General features: G+C 36.7%; 1 long non-coding RNA gene across 1 annotated transcript in view; it reads right to left on the bottom strand.

Moving 5' to 3' along the window:
- Positions 1-292: 292 nt before the first annotated feature.
- Positions 293-21,991, bottom strand: part of LOC110340404 — a 32,272-nt gene continuing 10,573 nt past the window's right edge. Inside the window, exons 2-3 of the long non-coding RNA XR_002382206.2 lie at positions 7,874-7,984; positions 293-671 (exon numbers count right to left, since the gene is read on the bottom strand). This is a non-coding gene — a long non-coding RNA (uncharacterized LOC110340404). The remainder of the gene's footprint in view (positions 672-7,873; positions 7,985-21,991) is intronic.

Below are 21,991 nucleotides of genomic sequence, written 5' to 3'. Positions count from 1 at the left end.
CACTTCCTGTGTGGTTACTGTAGATATAATTATGCTATAAGACTCTGAGCTTCAGGAGCAGACAAATCTTAAAGCAGAAGCACTGTTTTCTTTGTTTGCTCTCAGCACACTAGAATTACAAAGCACATAAAATTAAAATGCAGCACTGAGCATTTAATAAGGGTTCTGTAATCAGACCAAGAATTGCACTTCAGAGGGAAAGTGAAGTTAGTGGCTCTGTTCCAACCTCAGAGTGATTGCAAATGTTCTAGGAAACAGGATGTCAGGGCCAGTCAAGGAGGGGATGGCCTGATTTTAATCAAGGAACTAGAGGTAAGTATTCCTTTGAAGGCCTGATACCAATCTTCAGATGAACCTTTTATTTAAAACACTCAAAAATTTAAAGGCATCATCTTACTAACAGCATATTCACTTTGATTATTTACATGCAAGTTATTATTCTTGAAAATTCCACATATGTGTGATGAGTACACACACACACACACACACACACACACTGTTCCATCTATTTTTGCTCATGAAAACTACAGCATTTTCACATCTACTATAAGTTCTGTTATCTGGTACAATATCTCAATAGTCTTTAGATTCTCACCAGGCTGACATGTTGATAATCTTCTTATGAAACATGTCACATTTCCCATTTCCTTGTGATGAGTCATGGAAGGATCCTGGGATGACAAGAGCATAATTTTAGACATAAGGAGTCTAAATTTTAAGAGTGTGTATTTTATTGCTGTTACTGGTTTGTCTTTTCATTTATCTGAAGTTGATAACTTAAATTTCAGGTTGCAAAGCAAACAACTTACTTTATTATGTGTGTTTACACATCACATATTATCATTCCACATTAAATCTCCTATCTACTTAAGCTTATCTCAAGGATTTAAAGTGATTCAGTCAATTAAGGAGATAATGCATGAGTGTTGTAATATTTACATTCTGATTATTAGTGATAATCAGGTATGATGTGCTAAATAAATGAAAATAGTAGAATAATAGATGGAAAATTCTAACAAATAATTTGTTCAGAATAAAACATCATAACAAATTTCAAGGCATAAGATACTGATCCCATTTGCCAGGCTGTAAGATTATTTAGGAAAACTGACTTTTCTAGACATTATTAAAACAACCACACAGAACATGGCAGTAGAAAAGCAGGAAAGCTGTGTGGAGGACGAGTTACTACCCAGAGTTAGGGCTAACCTGAAAGCTAAACATACAGAACATATAGAATATCACTCATATAGAAATGATAGTCCCAAGTGTTCCAGACCTGAAAAGCAAAATTTACAAACACACACCCACCCACCCACCCACACACACACACACACACAAAGTAAAATGTACTGAATATGTTTGTTGAGCTTAGTTTTAAACTGCGAGCTGAATATGAAATATATAAAGTTCTATGTATGAAATCTCTACTGTATATATTTATACCCTTCTGGGTTCTAGGCCCTGGTCCTCAGCAGTACCACTACCCCATCTGGTGAAATCCTAGTCATTTTAGAGCTCCAAGTGATCTCAGATCCCTCCAGTTAATAACTCAGCTGGTGTTTGTTACACAACCAAATAACTCCAGCATGCTGCTGGCTTCGCTGAGTCTTTTGAACTTTTAGTCAAAACTCTGCCACAGCATTTCTGTCATTTCTACTTAATTTAATGTGAGGTTTCTCATTTCCTGGCTCCAAGTTTATGGTAACCATCCAAACAGAATATTAGAACTATTTCGTGTGCTCTTCTTGCCAGGAAACTTTCAGTCATGGGATAAGGATTTCTTACTGACAAAGCCCAACTTATCATATTTATGTTTCACCATCCTCAATCACTGCTCCTGTCTAACATTATCAGGATCCACTCTGGCATGCGTTTATGATCTTTGATGATCATTAATTAGGCCCCGAGGTTGCTTTGGTGAGTAATCCCATTTTTTCCTTAACTGATCTATGCTTAGTTACAGAACCAAAAGTTAAATAGTGGAGCAATTGAGGTCAGGTATTAAAGAGAATAAATATCATCTTTAAAGTCTTCCACCTGCATTGAAGCTATAGCACAGCTGACAGGTCAGAGAAGGCTGCTCTTGCACCAAGAAAGAACAAGCTCCTCCTATAGGCCCAGGAGTTAAGAAGAGACCAGTGGACTCACTCACCTTCTTAAGCAAGCATACCCCTGATTCTCATTCAGTCTTAGTATCCCACTTCTTCCCTTCTAGAGTTCTATTCATTGAGCAATAAAGAACATTGACCTAGTGACATTAGGCTCTCATATACTTGTGTAAATTTTAGAATAAATCCCGCCATTTCGTTTTGAGTTCAATCTATCTTTTTTCTTTTTATACTATACATTTCTCTAAATGCTGTCTTAAAGTCTTCTTTTAAACCATCATCCAGTTGATTATTGACAAACTTCTCCATGTGCCAATTTCCTTCTCCTGCAAAACACCAACATTTAGCAACAACCAAGCATTTTTCAGAAAGGCTTGGGACATCGCAAGGCCACAATGACAGGCAATGGCGACTATCAACTAGACAGGAGACAAGCCTCTGCACATATCAGTGAGAGTTTTTGTAGATAGGTTGCATCAAAAAAAGAATGAAGAGCACCTAGAATCATTGTTCTCTGTTTCTTGGCTGCGAATGCAATGTGAACAGCCACCTTAAGTTCCTAACACCATGACATTACCACCATGTAAGCCAAAATAAACTCTCCATTCCTTGTTTCCTTCAAGTATTTTTAAAGGCAATTTGTCACAGCAGCAAGAGGGCACCATATCTCCTATAAATGGAATTACAGATAGTTGTAAGACACCTTGTGGCTTTGGAAACTAAAGCAGGGTCCTCTGCAAGAATAACAAAAAATTTTAACCACTGAGTCATCTCTCTAAACCATTGAAGAATATGTTTAAGGGTTAATTTTTCTCTAAAAGTGGAAATATATTGCTATCAAGCTGAAAATGATCTGATTTTATGTTCATTCCCTAAGGATTATGCTTCCTATAACCACTTGGAAATGATCCATTTCATATTTGTCTCATATCAGTTTTCTTAGCATTACATTAAAAGAACAATGAATATGATGTTATAAAGCACAAAAATGTCAATAATCACACTTATGGAGTCTAGAAGTTCCCAATCAAGTAGCTAATTGGATTTTCTTCCTCTGGGCTGTGAAGGTGAATTTGTCTCTTGTCTCACATCTTGATTACTTGTTGGCTGGCTTTTGCAATCCTCTGCATTTACATGCATCTAATTTTTGCCTTTATATCTGCATGGATTTCTCCGCTTTCTTGTGGTTCTGTGATGGCATGATGCCCCCTTTAGTAACTGTAAATTCTGTTTCCTTATCTGGATTCACAAGGAATTAATATGACAGTCATAAAAATACAAATTCATAGCCATGTTTGTGGATTGCCTGCTAGTGGAACAAACAGGTTGACCACATAATGGGGGATATCCTGTATGCTGTGAACATATGCTTCTCTTATTGGTTGATGACTAAAGTTGTTTTGGCCAATGGATAGGCAGGATGTATTCAGGCAAGTATAGGCAGGTCTATCAGACTAGGAGGATGCTGGGAAAGAGGAATGCAGGGAATGAGTCTCAAAGAGATGCCATGTAGCTGCATAAGCATCAGGAGATCCAGGCATCATTGATAAGAGAAGACAACATGGAAATACATAGGTTAATAGTTATGGGTTAATAATTAAGAGAGATAGCCCTAAAAGAAGCCCGAGCCATCAGACAAACAGTTCATAATTAATATAAATCTCCATGTGTTTATTTGGGACTAAGAGGCTACGGGACCAGGTGGGACAGAAACTTCCATCAACAGACAGGAATTCTTTTTCTCATTGAAAGGCTAATAATGCCATAGTATATATGATGTCTCACTGAAATGATATGTTGCCAAACAGTTTAGGGGTTAATGTTGATCTTAATCGGTACTTAGAACTCTGTACAACTGTATTTTAACAGAAATTATGACCTGACATATCTATTGTCTGCAAGAAAAATTTACCATTGATCTTTAATTCACAAATTATTATACTGACTATCTTAATCATATGCTATTGAAAACATCAATGATTTAAACTATATGAATAATAGTTTAAAAAATAAAACGTGAAGACAGGTCTGATGTTAGAAGACAAAATGAGAAATGAGATACAAAGACAATTTTTATTTTTCCAAATTATTCAGACTTGGTGTAAATATTTATGAATTCACGTGACTGGATTTTGGTTGTTGTTCTATAAGACATAAGAATGAAGATAAGAAAATAAAGTCATTGGCACTGTTGTTGTACGAGCTATCCTGGAACTTGCTCTGTAGACCAGGCTGGCCTCGAACTCACAGAGATCTGCCTGCCTCTGCCTCCCGAGTGCTGGGATTAAAGGTGTGCCCCACCAACACCCAGCATAAGCTGAGTTTTTAAATGTGATTTATATAAAAACATTTCTGTAAAAGGGTCAATGGCTTATTTATGTGCATGGAAGGCCTACTTGGAGGAAGTGCTCATATCCAGAGGATAGAAAATGCTTCACACACAATTCAATAGCCTTTAAGTTGCAGAGTAGTTATATACATAAAACTTATGTGGAATTTTTGTTCAATATGGAAAATTCTGATGCTACTATCACAAAGGTTCTACTCAGCCCCAATATTAGTTAACTTGTAACCCTATTAGAGAACAGAACCTCATTTGATTGTGTCAAAAACAGGTAACTCTCTTTACAAAAGAATACCCAGTGTTCTGAGCTTGGAACTGGATCTGAAGATGAAATATTAACTTACAGACCCCACCTACTTCATATGAACACGTGAAGGAAGTTGTGCATTAAATTACATATTCTTCCTTTGAAAGAAGAAACAATTTTTTCTGATTGTTTACATAATTGGACAATGAGACAATACAACAAACAAGGTTTGAGCCCATGAGTCAACATAAATTATAATGTCACCTCACTTAACTTATTTATATTTACATACGTACTATCTTCCTAGTTTGTTCTGACATATTGGCCTCATTGTTGCTCCTTGTCATAGTTTTACAGAGTGACTCTTGGTAATTAGTGGAGTCCAGTCACTGAGGATAGCAACTCAAGGTCTTACTCCTAGGCTCCATTTATCGAAATAGTCAATAGCTGCTGGGCCAATTAGTATATATGTACTGAACAACAGTTACTATTCCTACCTTCATTGTGGTGATGTCCTCATTGCTGAGACATTTATATGTAAACGATAGCTCAACAAAAATCTTAAAGTTATGATTCTTCTATTTGTTGTACAAACTTAGATTATTTAACCTACTAAACATCAGGATATTTTAACCTATAATGTAGAAGTGACATGGGATAGACACAAAATATGTATACATGAAAGACTATTATTATACATGAAGATACCTTTCCTTAAGATTCATATTATTCATTAAGAGGGTGTGATAAATAACAATTAGGACAGCGAGGCAATACACAGCATAGTTTCCTGTCTACAGGCAAAAATCAAACTCAGCATAAATTTTATTCATACATTTCAGTGTAAATTGCTTTGTACACATGACTAACTAGAATGTAATTAGAACACATATTATTCTTATTTATTTTGTTTAACTTCGTTGTTGTTGTTAGTGTTTTAAATTTGTTTTGTTGACACAGGTTTCACTCTGTAGCTCAGGTTGGCTTGGAACTCACTGCCTAGTCCATGCTGGCCCCACACTTCGCTCACCTCAGCCTGCCAAGTATTGAAAGAATGTCCCATTTTTCTGTTATAAGCCATAGGTCTAGTCTCTGTCCTTCCTGACATTCCTCATAAAGATGATAAAGTCCATTTACCACATCAAACCATTTTACTTAAGAATCCATCATTTGTATCAACTCCAAAAATTAGGAATTTTTTTTCTGTGTATATGTATACATGTGTATATGTGTTCGTGTGTGTTATTCATACGATCCATGCATAACATTAAGGTCGTGTATGTCTTCCTCAGTCACTCTCTACCTGACACTTTTGAGCAGGGTCTCCCACTAAACTTAGAGCTTGCTTACTTGGCAAGACTGGCTAGCCAGTGAGCTCCAGGAGTGTTCCCCTATCTGCCTTCTTGGCATAAGATGGTGTGAAGCTCCAGGACTTGGCATTCTTTCTTCCTAAGACAACTGTTGCCTCAGCCCTACTAATAGTGATTTCTTAAACTTAAACTATAACCTACATTTGTTTAAAAATCATTTGATTAGTTCACTTCATAAAATATTGCTTTTCAACAGAGAGGAAAAGGTTGAGGTTTCTATTGTTTATGAACTAGCTTTATCAGTTCTCTGAGAATCTCATGCATTGTATTTTGGACATATTCACAGCCTCCCAACTCCTCCCATACCCATGTATCCACCCTCCCATCCCATTCTATTTAACTTTGAGGTTTCTTTCTTTCTTCTTCCTTCCTTCCTTTATTTCTTTCTATCTATCTGTCTTTCCTTTTTTGTCAGTTTGTTTCATTCTCATGGAGAACTGTTCCTGATGCTGAGATACCCTTGGGAGGAGAGACTTCGCTGGTGCGTGGATGAATTACCAGTGACTACATTGTTAAAGAAAATTGAATTTCCTTTGCCCAGGAGCTGATAAAAGCAATATCTCCACATCTAGTGGTGAGATTTCAGGCCCACTTTCTCCTGAATGCTGGCATTTGTCTGGATGAAATTTGCACAGATCTTGTACAAATTTTCACAGCATCTGTAAATTCATATGAGCAACTGCCCTGTTGTGTGTGTAAAACTGTTTCCTTTATGTTATTGACTGACAATCTCTGGCTTTTAGAACCTTTCCACCCACTTGAATACCCACGATGGATATGATATATCACATCCAGGGCTGACAACTTAACAGTCTTTAATTCTCTATACATTGACCATTTTGGCAAGGTCTCTCTGTTAGTTTTCATCTACTGAAGAAGAAGAAGCATCTCTGATGGGGGCTGAGAAACTCTCTCATCTATCAGTATAACAATAGGTCATCAGGACTCACTTTAATACTATGCCCCTTTAGAAAATTTATTAATCAGTTCATAAATAGTTTCTTTTCCCCCTCTGTGTTTTTTCCAAAAATTATTTTTTTACAGATAGGACAATAATTGTTGTAACTTCTCATCAGAACTTTTTGTACTTAGTAAATGATAAATAAATGCTAAGCTCTATGATTAGCAAGACCCCTATTGTGTAAGTTGGTTTCCTGTTGTTGTGGTAAAAATACCATGACCAGAGGCATCTTTATTTTAATTTATACATAGTCTTCTGTATGGTGAAATTTGGTACTCTGCCATTAGCCATGTGGCATATTAGAGACACATACAGATGAGGTAATAAAAGAGCGTTTTACCATACCGCTAATCACACCCACTTTAGGCGTGACTAAAGACATATATGGACATAGGTGGTGAACTACATCCCTAGCCATGCCCACCACTTTTGGCCATGGCTAGGGGCGTGTACGGAGAAAAGAATAAAAGACTGAACAGCAGAACGTCTCACCCTCTTTTCTGGCTTCCAGTTCCGAGGCAGAAAAATACTCGGCTCATCTGGGTTGCTTGTTTTTCTCTTTTGAGTAGTTTCTACAATAAATACTTACTAATACTTTCAATAAGTGTGCCTTTTATCATTGCAGCATCAGTCTTCCAAAGCTTTATTGCATTTTTAAATTTCTTTGAAATTAAAATATATTTACATTATCGTCTCACTTTCCCTTCCTCTTTCCAACTCTTCCAATGCACTTCCAACCCCTTGCTCTCATTCAAATTTATGATTTCTGGCCTCTTTTTAAAATTGTTTTAGATAAATACAGATATAGATATAGGTATAATCTATTATAATGTTACTTACATGATTTCAGAGCTGATCACCTGGTTTTGAACAACCAACTAGAGGGATCCTCCCTGGGAAACATTCTCAGCATTCCTTAGTTGCTGGCAGTTCTTTGTCTACGGTTAGGGCCTGTACCACAAGTAATAAAAAACGTAGAGACAGATTTGGTGTTCAAGCTGATGATCAGAGAGGCAAAGCAAACAAGATGTTAGAGCTTCCACTTTTACCAATGCTCAGACCAAAGGGGTGATCCACTGAACCTCAGGTTGCATCTCCAGAGTGCTCCTCACCAAATCAAGCTATTTCCTGAGATTGCACTGAGTTCCTTATTTTCTCTCTAGTGCTGTAATCAAAGGCATGAGCTCTGTTTCTCTTTTAGACACCAGAGGTATCTTAAGAAAAAAATATTTTTCCTTAAAGTTCCAGAGGAAGAATTCATAATGGTAGCCGAAGTATGACAGTGCAGACAGAAAGCTGAAAGTTATCACGGCAAAAAGCAGACAGGAAGCAGAGAGAGAACTGGTAGTGGGGAGAACTTTATGTTCTCAGAGACCACCACAGTGATATTTTCCCCATTATGGTCCTGTGTCCTAAGGATTCCTTAACCTCCCCAAAGAGCACCACGTACTACAAGGCAAACTTTTCAAATACAAGAGTCTGTGAGGAACATTTCTTATTCAAAACACCCAGACTATATAATCTCTAAATTGTGCTTAACGTAGATTGAGATCTTACCATTTTAACCCTTTCAGACTTTTAATAACCTATCCATCTTCCCTTCATTAATGCAACGCTTCTTCTCTTAAGAATCATGTCACCAAATTTAATATCCTAAATGAGTTGCTCTGGTACATTTATAGTGTTGATCTAAACCTTTAGTACACACTTCAAGTATTCAAGACCCACAATGCCTGCATCTATATGTTTCCTCTTTTTAATTTTAGTTCATCCTCTTACACTTCTTTATAAGCCCTATATCCAAATTTAAAGTTTGTGTTCCATTGTTTTAAATATCTATACTCCTCTCCTACACATAACTCCTTATAATTCTTTCAACTAAGAAGACTTCCACCTTTTGTCTCCATGGTGATCCTGAAAATAGTCCTTACCACTTCTAACTTATGGTTTCATTATTATTTAGGTATCTGCTTTGTCCCTCTATGTAGTATTTGGGATCTTCAGGAAAGAATCTATATCCAGTTCCATACTTTCATTTTTAAAGCATTCACAGCTGAATAATCAGTTGTTGACCTATGAATGGATTGATATCTAAAATCCTTTAGGACAGAAAAACAATAAGGATAAATATCTAATATATTAGTACTTTATGAGAAGACTGTCTTATCAGAGATGTGCTGGCTTAATTGTGATATGATTCCTGGGGAACAAAGGCAACTAATGCCACCTCCAAATGTCTTAAGATTCCAGTTGTCCACCTGCGGGAAAGGCTGAGGACTGTTGTTACTCTTACTCATCCTGATAATAGCCTCAAATAATGTGAACTTGTTAAAAAAGCTATCTTACATATTAACAAGATTTTATAGAATTCCCCAAAAGGAGGGTACAGAAAAATTAAGCCATGATGAAATCCATTGGAAACAAGACCATGGCAGACCTACTACTGTGCTGGTAGTATTTCACAACCTGTTTTCTGGGCAAAGAAAGTCCTTGGTTATGTTTTCCATCATTTAAAATTCCATGTTATCAGCAATTGCTGAACATGGAATTGGAAAATATGCACACCTGGGCTGTGACAAAGCTATTAGGAAGCCACTCAGTCACATTACTAACAATAGACACCATTCTTCATTGCATGGAAAAACGGCATGCAAAGTTTTAGACACTCTTTAAGTGACACTACACTCCTCTTGGAATTAGTTTCTCCCATACAAATGGGGTATCGAAAATTCTTTTACCAATTGTCTGAGAACAGTCAGATCTAGATATGTGGGCAGCATGAAAATATCATAATAATAAGCATTCTTAATTCTTCAGTGATGGCCCTCTGTGTGGAGCAAAGTGGAAGGGATGGAGCAACACTTTATCTAACACAGGTCAAGAGAACCTTACTAATTTGCTCTCCTACTTTGCAACTACCAAGGTTTCTCCTGTTTTGTCTTTTCTCACGTAGTCTACTTTAGTGAGTAATAGTTAACCTCCATACATTTTTACCCTGTTCTTTGTTTTGGGAATTGATAAAATTGAATTGCTGCGTTGATTATTTCCAGCGTCTAGAATTTATTTTTGAATTTGCTTGAAGGTAGACAGGAGAATGTGAATATTTATTTTTGGTTGTCTATTCTTAGAGCTTCTTTCTCTTTTGTTTCTGATAACTGTTGCTATCAACTGTCTCTCTGGCCTATTTGCTCTTGTTATTCTTAAGAAATAGTATAGTGGCTCATTGCTTTTCCAAAGCTCTACCTTATAACCTTCTACATAAAATCATCTTCAAACCTCAGAAATTGTTCAATTTTGATTGAGTCATATTTTTATTATGCTAGGGATATAGTTCATACGCTAATTAATATAAGTCATAGTCATTCCTATTTTGTATATTTATGAGTCATATTGTTTCGGCTATAGAAATTATAATAGTTCTTTTTACAGATAGCTGTATATATGTTTGATTTTAATTATGAAGCACTTATTCCACCAGATATTTTTAAAATTAAGTCAGAGTTTAATATTTTTGATAATTCTCATTGATATAAATGGGCATTTGGCTATTTATGTTAATACTATGTTGGCTATTATTTTGCCAAGTTGACATAGGCTCAGACTTTTGGGAAGAGGGAACCTCAACTGAGGACATCACCACAAGTTGGCCTGTGGGAAAACCTGTGGGGTATTTTCTCAATTCATGATTTAAATGGGAAAGGCCGGATAACTGAAAGCAATAACATCCCTGGACAAGAGGTCCTGGGTTGTATGAAAAAGTAGATGGAGCAAGACATGGAGAGGAAGTCAGTAAGTACCATTCCACTGTTAACTATTTCAACTCGCCTCGAGTAATTGCCCTGACTTCCATGGATTATGGACTACAAACTGTACAATTAAATAAACTGTTTTCTCTCCTGCTTGTTTTTAGTCATGGTGTTTGTAACACCAAAAGAAACACAAATAAGGCTGAAGGATAATGAAAGAATATTAAATATATTTAAATTTGTAATGTAGATTATATTTTAGTTTGATACATATTGGTATAATAGAGAACCAGCAATTTATCACAGTAGTAACTATGAAGAGACCAATTACAATAAATGAGTTCCACTCACCAATGTATTTCTGGGTTTTTAAAAATAAGGTAAAAATCTGGTGATGTAATTTTCATTTAACATAGGGAGGTGATATAAAAATTTACTCTGATGTTGCCAGTCTTGAGAAATACATTACTAGGTTAAGATGTTTCCAGAGGGGGAAATGAAGCCCTAATCATTTGTTTCCAGACTCCAAGCACGGAGTAATTCAAATCAGGACTTAAGTAGACTGTCTAACTCTATCACCTGAGGCCAACTTGGGTTAGTCATCAACCTAAGGTGCTGTTTACAGTGTGTGCTGGAAAGGCTGTCTTCTCCCCAACCAGCTGGTAGACCAGGAGTGAAGGCACATGACTGATGCCTGTGGGAAGGAAGCATTACATCATTTTATGACGTCCAAATGACTACAAATGTGTAAAACCTATGCATTATGACGAAAGTAGGATAGTATGAGACTAAAGTTCCTTTTCCTTGTGATATCATTTCTATTTTTCATTAGCTTGGACATAACTTTATAATTGTAACTCTGTTATACATGATTTAAACATGTGAGTCAATAGATGAAAAGACCTAAGGTATTATACTAACATTTAATTCCAGTAGAATGCTTTAAATTTTAAAACACTTTGATCATTCATTTAATTAAATACAAATATTCAAAAAGGGGTACAAATTAATGAATCGTTTTCATTTTAGATATAAAAATATAATTCTATTTATAGGATCTTGGAGTCTTGAGGAAATACTATGACTGTCACAGGAAGCTGAGGATTACCTTAAATGGCTTGACAGTAGAGCCATGGCACAGGAAGTATGCCCTGGATGCTCTGCTGCTGGGAATTGGCCCTCAGAGACAAATTCATCCACCCTGATGAGTAATGGCATTAAAAACAATGAAGACTGTGGACTGGGTAAGCCATGACTAAATGCTGAATGGGATGAAACTCAAACAGTACATGCAAATACCAGCAACTAATGTTAACTTTTATAATGTTCTATATACTTTTAGTACAGTTTCAATATCATTGTTTCTGGTAGTATTCATTTGTTTACTTTCATAAGAATTTTCCTTCATGGATTTACAACGCAATTCTAGAGAAATTAACACTATATTTTGATACTAATCTGCTATTATTAGTTCTGATAGTATATAATTTCACCATTAGTTATTTTACTAGGCTGCTAAAGTGATATTTTCTTGCTTCTCTTCAATAATCAAAACTTTATTTAAATAAATCTAAATACTATAGAACACTGACCCCAACAACCAAGACAAAGTTAAAGAATATACCCAGAGTGAAATTTTTGAAAAGCAGTTATAACAACTTTGAGGAAATGATACAAATAGTAGACTATGAAGAAAAATTGCATTCCAGACAGATGATCTTTTCAGAAGAAATTTTCATGTTATATATTCCAAGTACCAGCAAGGTTGTAAAACTGTTTTAATGTTTACATGTATGTTCTGTAATATTAAATTACTTAGGGAAACAAATATATCTTTGTCAGTATGTTTTCTACACAGGATCTGGGAATGTGAGGTCAGGGAAATTGTGACTATGCATGTGCAATTTTGCTTTGAGTTTTGAGTCCTTGGGTTTCAGTCAGGATATATGAAGTCAGATTTATGACTCAGGAAGTCACTTTTTCCCTCTCATGAGTCAAAGAAAATGGGGAGTAGGCTAGAGCTAAGCACAGATTAACAGAAAGAGAAATCCTGAGCCATCAAATACTCTCCTTTAAAACCTGGATCAGGAAACAAAGTGACTAAGTATTATTTGAAATCTATAGTAGTCTTTAGTCTATTCCAAACTAAGGACTTCAATACCCAAAACAACATACATAGTTAAGGTGTCACTTAAGAATATGGAAACATGGGTTATATTCTAAAGTGACTAACAAAAATGAGATTGTTCTGCCTTGTTTGTATTTCTTGAATACTTATGAGCATGTTAGCCTTTATTCTAAAATTAAATGTTTTTATTTTATATCCTGACCAAAGTTTCCCCTCTTATATTAAGACTGGGCAGGGTAACCCAGTATGAGAAATAGGTTCCCAAAAGTCAACTCAAGTGTTAGGATTAGCCCCTGTTCCCATGTTAGGAGTTCCACAAATAGATCAATCTATATAGCTATCATATATATGTAGAGGGCATAGATCAGTCCCATGTAGGCTTCCTGTCAGTTCAGGCTCTGTGAGCTCCTATGGGCCTAGGTTAGTTGTTTCTGTGGGTTTTCTTGTGATGTCTTGACCCCTTTGGATTATAAAACCCTTCCTCCCTCTCTTTAGCAGTTTGACACTCCTGTCACTCTCCTGACATGGGGCTTATGCAAATCAGTCAATGGTTGGTCATTCCCATAATCTCATGCCACCTTTACCCCAGCACATCCTATAGGCAGGACAGACTGTAGTTCAAAGGTTATGAGCTAGGTTGGTTACCAATACCTGCACTGGAAGACTTGTCTGGTCACAGGAAATAGCCAGTTAAGGCTACATATCTGGTATGCTAGGAGTCTTACTTGGGGACATCCTTGTAGGTTCCTGGGAGTTTCCCTTGCATCAGATTTCTACATTACCCTGGGATACTCCCAATTCCCTATGTTAGGAGAAACTACTAAATTGATTTCCAACATGGCTGTAAAAGTTTGCATTCCTACCAGCAATGGAGGAGTTTTCCCCTTGCTCCACATCCTCTGCAGCATAAGCTATCACTTGTATTTTTGATCATAGCCAATCTGACATGTGTAAGATGGAATCTCAGAGTTTTTCTGATATACATTTTCTGGATGTGTAAGGGTGCCAAACATTTATTTAAGTGTATATCAGCCATTTGAGTTTCTTATGTTGAGAATTCTGTTTAGATCTGTACCCCATTTTTAGTTAGATTATTTGTTTTTTTGATGTCTAGTTTAATGAGCTCTTTATATTTTTTGGAAGTCAGCACTCTGTTAGATGTGAGGTTAGTGAAGATCTTTTCTAGTTCTATAGGCTTCTGCTTTGTCCTATTGACAGTGTCCTTTGCCTTACAGAAGCTTTTCAGTTTCATAAGGTACCATTTATTAACTATCAATCTTACTTTCTATGCTACTGGTATTCTATTCAGAAAGTTGTCTCCTGTGCCAACACATTCAAGGCTCTTTCTCACTTTCTCCTCTATCAGGTTTCAAAGTATTGCTTTTTCAGATAATATGATAGTATACATAAGTAATCCCAAAAATCCTACCAGAGAACTCCTACAGCTGATAAACACCTTTAGTTAAGTGACTGGATACAAGATTAACTAAAAAAGTCAGAAGACTTCCTATAAGTAAATGTTAAAAGGGTTGAGAAAAAAATCAGGGAAACAACAGCATTCACAATAGTCACAAACAATATAAAATATCTTGGAGAAACTCTAACCAAGAAAGTTAAAGACCTGTATGACAAGAACTTCAGGACCTTCTAGAAAGAGATTAGAAAAGTATCAGAAGACAGAAAGATCTCCTCTGCCCATACATCGGGAGGTTTAACATTGCAAAAATGACTATTTTACCAAAAGCAGTCAATAGATTCAGTACAATTACCATTAAAATCGCAACGCAATTCTTTACAGACTTTGAAAGAATGATACCCACCTTCTTATGGAAAAACAAAAGCTCCAGGATATCTAAAAATATCCTTTGCAAAAAAAGAACTGCCAGAGGTATAACTATCCCTGATTTCACACTTCTATATTACAGAGCGATAGTAATAACAACATCATGGAATTACCATAAAAATAGACAGGTTGATCAATGGAATCTAATCAAAGATCCAGAAACAAATGTACACACCTATGGAAACCTGGATTTTGACAAAGAAGTGAAAAATACACAATAGAAAAAAAAGAAAGCATCTTCAACAAATGTGCTGGCATAAATACGTATCAACACATAAGAGAATATAAATATATCCATATCTATCACCCTGCACAAAACTCAAGTCTTAGCTCAATATAACTCCAGTTACACTCAACATATTAGTCTTTTAATATGTGATCTTTCATAATATCAGGAAAAACTGTCAGATAAATATTCAGAAATTTTTATTTTGTTTTTTGCCCTTATTCTCTGGAGAAATAAATGAGGAAGTAAAATTGAAGTTTGGTAGTATTCATGGGCTCAGGCTCAAATCCTTGCATTCACTTCTCTCGGATAGGAGCCACTGAAGAAAGGCAAAGGTTAAAGGACAGAACAGGAGAGACAATACACAGTGCCAAAGAAGAGAAAAGGGATGACAGCTGGGATTAGCCTGCTGTGCTATGAATAGTTTGGGAAAGGATAGGTGAAGAGAATTTTTAATGTTGGATCACTTGTTATATATATGAATTTTCTTTGGAAAAGAATTCAGTAAATGAAGATATCTTTCTCCAGTCAGGGATGAGTTTTCTAGAAATAATGTAATACTGATATGTGTGGTATAGGAACCAGTTTTATAGTTCTGTTTTTTCATGGAGTATTTATACTTTCTAGAAAAAATATTGCTAATAAGGCATGCTTTTCGTGCCATTAGGAAAACACAAAATAATAAAAATAGATCAACATGATAATTATTATTATCATTATCATTTTATTTGTAACATGATCTCACCTTGTAGCTCACACTTACTTCAACATTGTCCTTCTTTAAAAATGTGCTGTAATTACATTATTTAATGGATGTCAGTGTTGAGTGCGTTCACATCTAGCATCATTTTTACTCCCTTTCCCTTTCAGGAAAGGGGGCCTATTACTTTATATTCTAGTTTCAAGAACTAGCTTTGTCTTTATATCTCATAGCAATGAAACAAGATGGTTTGAGCACAGAACCCTAAGAAGAAGGTTCAATATGCAAGTTGGACATTGTGGTGGTTTTAATAAGAATAGCACACATAGCCTCATATATTTGAATGCTTAGTCTCTAGAGAATGGCACTACTTGAGAAGGACTAGGAGGTATGGCCTTGCTGGAGGAAATGTGTCATTGGGGGTGGACTTGAAATTTTAAAAGTCTATGCTAGGCCCAGTTCGCTCTCCCTCTCCCTCTCCCTCTCCCTCTCCCTCTCCCTCTCTCTCTCTCTCTCTCTCTCTGTCTCTCTCTGTCTCTCTCTGTCTCTCTGTCTCTCTCTCTGTCTCTCTCTGTCTCTCTCTCTCTTTGTCTCTCTCTCTCGTGTGTGTGCGTGTTTGTGTGTGTGTGTGTATACACAGATTAGAATGTACCTCTTCACTACTGCTTTATTACTATATATGTGGCCCCAACTGTTTTCTTGTGTAAGAATTGCTATGAACATGGTGTTTCCTCATATCAACAGAATAGTAAGTAAGAAAGACATATATAAATATTCTATAGAGTGCTATAATTTATTATTTTCTTATTTATATCCTTATTACTCAAATATTGCCAACTAAGCTGGTTAACACCAGGCTGAAATCAGTGAACAAGAAAGTAACAGGGTTCTGGGGCATGACTTACCCAGCCCATTTATGATCTTCCACATTGTTATTTAATTTTTACAAAGGAATTGTTGATATAAGAAATTTGACATTTATTTTTACCAATAAAACAACAAGGTGCTTAAGTTTCCAGATAGACTATCTCCTCAATTCATAACAAGGTAAAGGCATGTTGTGAAGGAATTTATTACTAATATGTGCTATCCAGAATATTTTACAATAATCATGTCTAAAAACATCAAGAAATAAAATTCTATAAAATTGAGTTCAGCTTTCACCACCCATTTTTGAAGTCTTTTGTGTTTTCATATGGATCTTGAAAATCTGAAGCAATAAACGATTTTCACCTCAGAAAATACATGAGCGAACAATATAAATAATGTTGCCTGCCTGCCAAATACATCTTCAGGTTTGTACCAGGAAATACTGCAGATTTTAAAGAATGCTCAACTTAGCACAGCACAAAATGGCTCCCTGTGGTGTCCTATGACTATTCATGACTGCTTCTGCTTGGTGGATATGAGCATCTCGCATGAAAAACCTGAACATTCTGGGACATGTTAAGGAATCATTAACTAGAGAAATGATTTTATCCTCCTTTGTGTGGGATTTATTATCACTTCTCCAATGCAAGGTTAGTTTCAGGTTAGAACTTGATCCATTCTCTGTGACCATACTTCTCTGAGTTCTTTTCAATAGTAATGACCTGACTCTTGAAGGTGAAAATCTGGGAGTGCCTTTTATGAATAGATTTGGCATCAACAGTAGTCAGAGGGTTTTTTCTTGTTGGTTTTTGTTTTTACAGTTGGTACATTGGGTGGAGAGAGAAGGGGGAAAATCAACAACTCTGTACAAAATAATATGACTGTTTTGTTAATTTTAGGTCAACTTAGATAATTAACTCAAGACTAAAATTCACACAGCACATGTATATTCTTGCTGACAATTTTAAGGCAAAAAGGAATGTGTGTGGTATTTTTGAATGAAAATTACCCCCTAAAGGCTCATATATTTGAATGACCAGACCCCACTTAGTGGAATTTAGGGAAAGATTTGGAGGTATGGCATATGTGTGTCTATGTCTGAGGCTATGTCAGTGTTCAAGTGCATGCTGATATCAGCAGACACCAGAATAGGGTATCAAATCTTCTGGAGCTGGGGTTACAGGCAGCTCTGAATCATCTTGAAGAAGCTGAGGAAGTTCTTAATGAGTGTATAATGCTGCCATGGACAAGGCTTTATCAAGGACCAATGCCTAGGATCCATGGGAATTTGGCAAGACTTCTCCATGGTGAGTTTCAGAGGGTGGCAAATCTTTCCTCTGATCCTAATGAAAATGTTGGCAATGCCAGAAAAAACTAGCAACTGCAACTTCCGTCTACTGAATGTTTACAAGACTTCAACTGCTGCCTACAGAGAGCTACTATTAATTGAGACTAGTTGACCGCACCCTCTGTGCTGTACATAATTAGCTCTCTGAGATTCCAGGTTGTTTTAGATATTTTGTACATTCCATCAGAAAGTGGACATCCCAAAAGACCTTGCTTTTGTGTACATGTTTCTGCCCATTCTCCATTCTCTCACACCCCAGTCAAGTTCCCAGGACCCATCCCACACTGGCACTGGACAGCACCATATGACTTCCTGGGGACCAAACTTGAGTCCTCTGGAACAGCAGTGAAGGTTCTTCACCACTGACCTATCTCTAGTCCCCAAAGGCTATATTTAACCTCCCTGCTTTTTATTATTTTATTTTGAGAAGGAATTTTAATATACTTGCCTGGAACTGGAAGTTAATAACAGCCAATACAGACCCCTGCCCATACTCCCATGCCATTCCCAATTAGCTCTCTCTTTGCGACTATTCGGGGAAGTTTGTCCACTTTGAGGCATGCAGATTTGGGAGGAATGCACATGAAACAGTGAGGGAGGAAGGAGACATCTGCCTACCCAGCCAGATCAGCCAAATCAATTCTGGTGATCAAAGGAGTGGCAGATGTCATAGCCAGCTCATCCCCACATCCTCAGCCTGCTTTCTTATATAAGCCAGGACCATCAGCCAAGAGGTGGCCCCACCTGCTATGGCTGTACACTCCCATATCAATCACTATTAAGATAATGTCCTGCAGGGTGGCCTACACTCCCATGTTATGAAGGCATTTTTCTCTACTGAGGTTTCCTCTCCAGTGACTTTAGCTTGTATCCTGCCAACACTGTCAAAAACAAATGAAAACCCAGAACCAACTGTCAAATTAGAATCCAAGGATACAGCCGTTAGGGCATAAAGAACATTGTGGTTTTAAGGAAACATGTAAAAAAAACATGATATCTGACTATCTGTAAGACACTATCATTCAATCTAAATTACAAGATATGAGTCAGGTTAACCAAAATTTATTAGGTAAAATTACCACGCTGTTAAGTTAAAAATTACACATTACATATTATATAAATATAATAAAATTTGTCTTATAAACAAAATTTATCTTATAAACAAAACAATGAAAGCATTGTCAGTATATATTCTAAGATATTTAAGGTAAGTTTACCATGTTCTTGTTAAAATTTATTTGGAGAAAAACTACCTAAAAATTAAAGTATCTAATAACTCATTCTCTATTAATAACAATGTGAGTTAATACAAGGTTTGAGTTATTAGTTCAAAGAATATTTTTGGGGGGCTGGAGATATGGTTTCATAGTTATGAGTGTAGTGGCCATGTTGTATGACATAAGTGCTAAGGATTTAACAATTGATCAAATTTAGTCTCTGGCATTATTTTTGCATTAAAAACTACAGTGTGCATTATAAGAGTGTATATATATAATTGATTCATGGAAGCTCACAGAGGTTATACCACCAGGTAGTGCTAGTTGACAGCTCCCCCTACTGACCAAAAGCATCCATGATCCTTTGCATGGCAGGCCACATCCCTCACAATGTCTTCTAGGGAGGGCTTACTTTGTAGATCTATGGTTAGGAACACATCTAGACATACAAAGACCTACACAGTACCTATCTGAATCTTCATTCCTGTCCCACTCAAATTACCTTAACAAGGTCTTAGGAAATACAATGTGTTCAAAGGCATCCTTGAAATGCTTTTAGAAATAGTTCAATTATCTATCCACACAAGTTTTCATTCTAGGGTTCTATTACTCTTTTAATTACGTCAAGTCAATGGGTTTGCTGAATTAACTAAAATCCAGGAGAAGCTCCAATGGAAATGTGCTTTCCAGTCACTTGTTTCAAACTCTTCACTTATTGAGCTGCTAATAGGTGTTAACCGTGCCAAATGCTAGAGAAACTGAAATGAAAGAAGCAAGAAAGACCCCTGACTTGGCAGAGGTAATGGTCTAGTGGGGAGAGGGGCATTCTCACCTTAATCTATACTTCTCTGGAATTTCTGGTATAAAAAACATGCCCCATGATGGATGTTTAGATATTTGAACCTCCTACCTTACTTTTGCTTAGATACAGCCTTTGTTCTACTCCTTAGTAAGTCCAAGCCCCTCTCTTTGTAATTTCCACTGGTATTTTCAAGTGAGTCCACAAAAGTAATGCTAATGGGGGAGATGCTGTGAAAATAAGATAGTGTTATAAGAAAAATATGACACTCAGTGGTGCTTATGAGCTGGAAGTCGGGGCTAGATATGCCCACATAAAAGACTTCCTGCTATTTTTACGATATGGAGCATCATTCTCATGACACTTCTCATGCCTTCATTTACAGAGACGGATGGGAAAATGCCAAGCAATGCTTGATTTGCAGAATCCACAGAGGCTTGGAATGGGCAAGGAAGATCATTAGAACAAAACAGCTCTGTATATACTCTGGCATAGGCTTTCATTTGAAGTGACCTTCTGCTGCTCTCCAGTGGTTAAACTATCAGATGAGATTTTTGAAGCTAACAGATAACCTCTCTAAAAACAGACTCAGGAGCTTTTAGTAACTCAGAAACCAACCATGGGTCACTGTTTAGTTGCCATTTCCTTTGAGAATATTGATTATTGCTTTCAAGCAACTTAATAGGCACAGGCACTCTCTCTATATATCTCTCTATCTGTGTGTGTGTGTGTGAGAGAGAGAGAGAGAGAGAGAGAGAGAAAGAGAGAGAGAGAGCAGACAGAGAGACAGAGCGATCTCATGTACCACTACAATAGTGCACTGGGAATTAGTTGTCCTTGCCAGTCACTTTTCTTTCCATTTAGAGGTATGCTGAGGTTTGAGGTTTCATGCTATGGAGTGTGCTCTAGCGGCAAGCAGCAAAGGTCAATGCTTAGCTTATCCTACTGTTTTGTTTATTTTTTATTTAGAAATATTTGTGGATTTATTTCATATCTAAGGGTGCTTTGCACAGAGACAATGGCAGTAAATTGGGGAAGTTTACACAGCGAAGAATAAACATGAGTGAAATCTTTGAGCTTGACTCCCACAATGTCATGTGATTAAGTGGTTCATTTAGAGGCCAAGGACATGGCTCTGCTGATGTGTGCCACTCAACATGGATCCAGGTACTTGAACAGGACTAGGGACAGTTAGGGAATGAAGAACAGATAGATAGGCACAGGGAAGCTGGGATCAGGTGGTCTGAGCTTCAAATGGAGAAGATTCTGTACTGCAGACGCTCACTGTGTTTGTTATATAGAGTTTACCATGGCTATTGTGAACAACTGAACAAGACAGTAGGGTTATATTCCATAAAGGTAAACAAGGAACAGGGTTTATGGCACACAGCTAATTTAAGGAAACAAGTTTGGTTAGCCTTGCTCTGTAGGGGAGCAGTCTTCAGAGCATAAATATTCAGGGACAAAAGTTAAAGCAGACACTTCTTGTGCACTGTAAACATTTGCATTTGGTCACCTAAGAAGTCTTTGCCATTTGCCACTGAGCTACATCCCAGAAAAAGGCATTGGCATTTTATCCTTGAGTTTGAGGCTGTAGGGTCAACAACATGGCCTTGCCTATTCCAGAAACATACATTCACTTAGGATTTCAAGACTTCTTCTTTAGCCTGTGTCTGGCAACCTGAGTTTAATCCCTGAGACCCATACAGTATGAGAGTACTGACTTCTGAAGTTGTTATCTGACCTCTGAACTTACAGTGTTGTTATGTTTTCATCCAAACAGACATGTAAACACACACACACACACACACACACACTATATTATAAATAGATAGCTAGATAAATAAACGAATGACTCATTTTGGCCACCAACTAGTTTGATTACATACCACCGCTGACTGCTTTTCTTCATGACCACATTCATTCAGGGCATATCCTAGATTGATTTTTATAACCTGTAGAAACTCACTTTAAAATTTGTGCGACTACAGCTAACTTCAAACCATTGTTTTCCATAATAAAAGTAAGAATATACAATGATAAAATGAAATAATAATAATAATAATGTTCTTCTATATTTT

Source organism: Mesocricetus auratus, unplaced genomic scaffold (assembly GCF_017639785.1).
Source record: "Mesocricetus auratus isolate SY011 unplaced genomic scaffold, BCM_Maur_2.0 Super-Scaffold_4256, whole genome shotgun sequence".
In the NCBI taxonomy this organism is placed as follows: domain Eukaryota; kingdom Metazoa; phylum Chordata; class Mammalia; order Rodentia; family Cricetidae; genus Mesocricetus; species Mesocricetus auratus.
The sequence above is the reverse complement of the archived record's forward strand: the minus strand, read 5'-3'. Positions and strand labels throughout refer to the sequence as shown.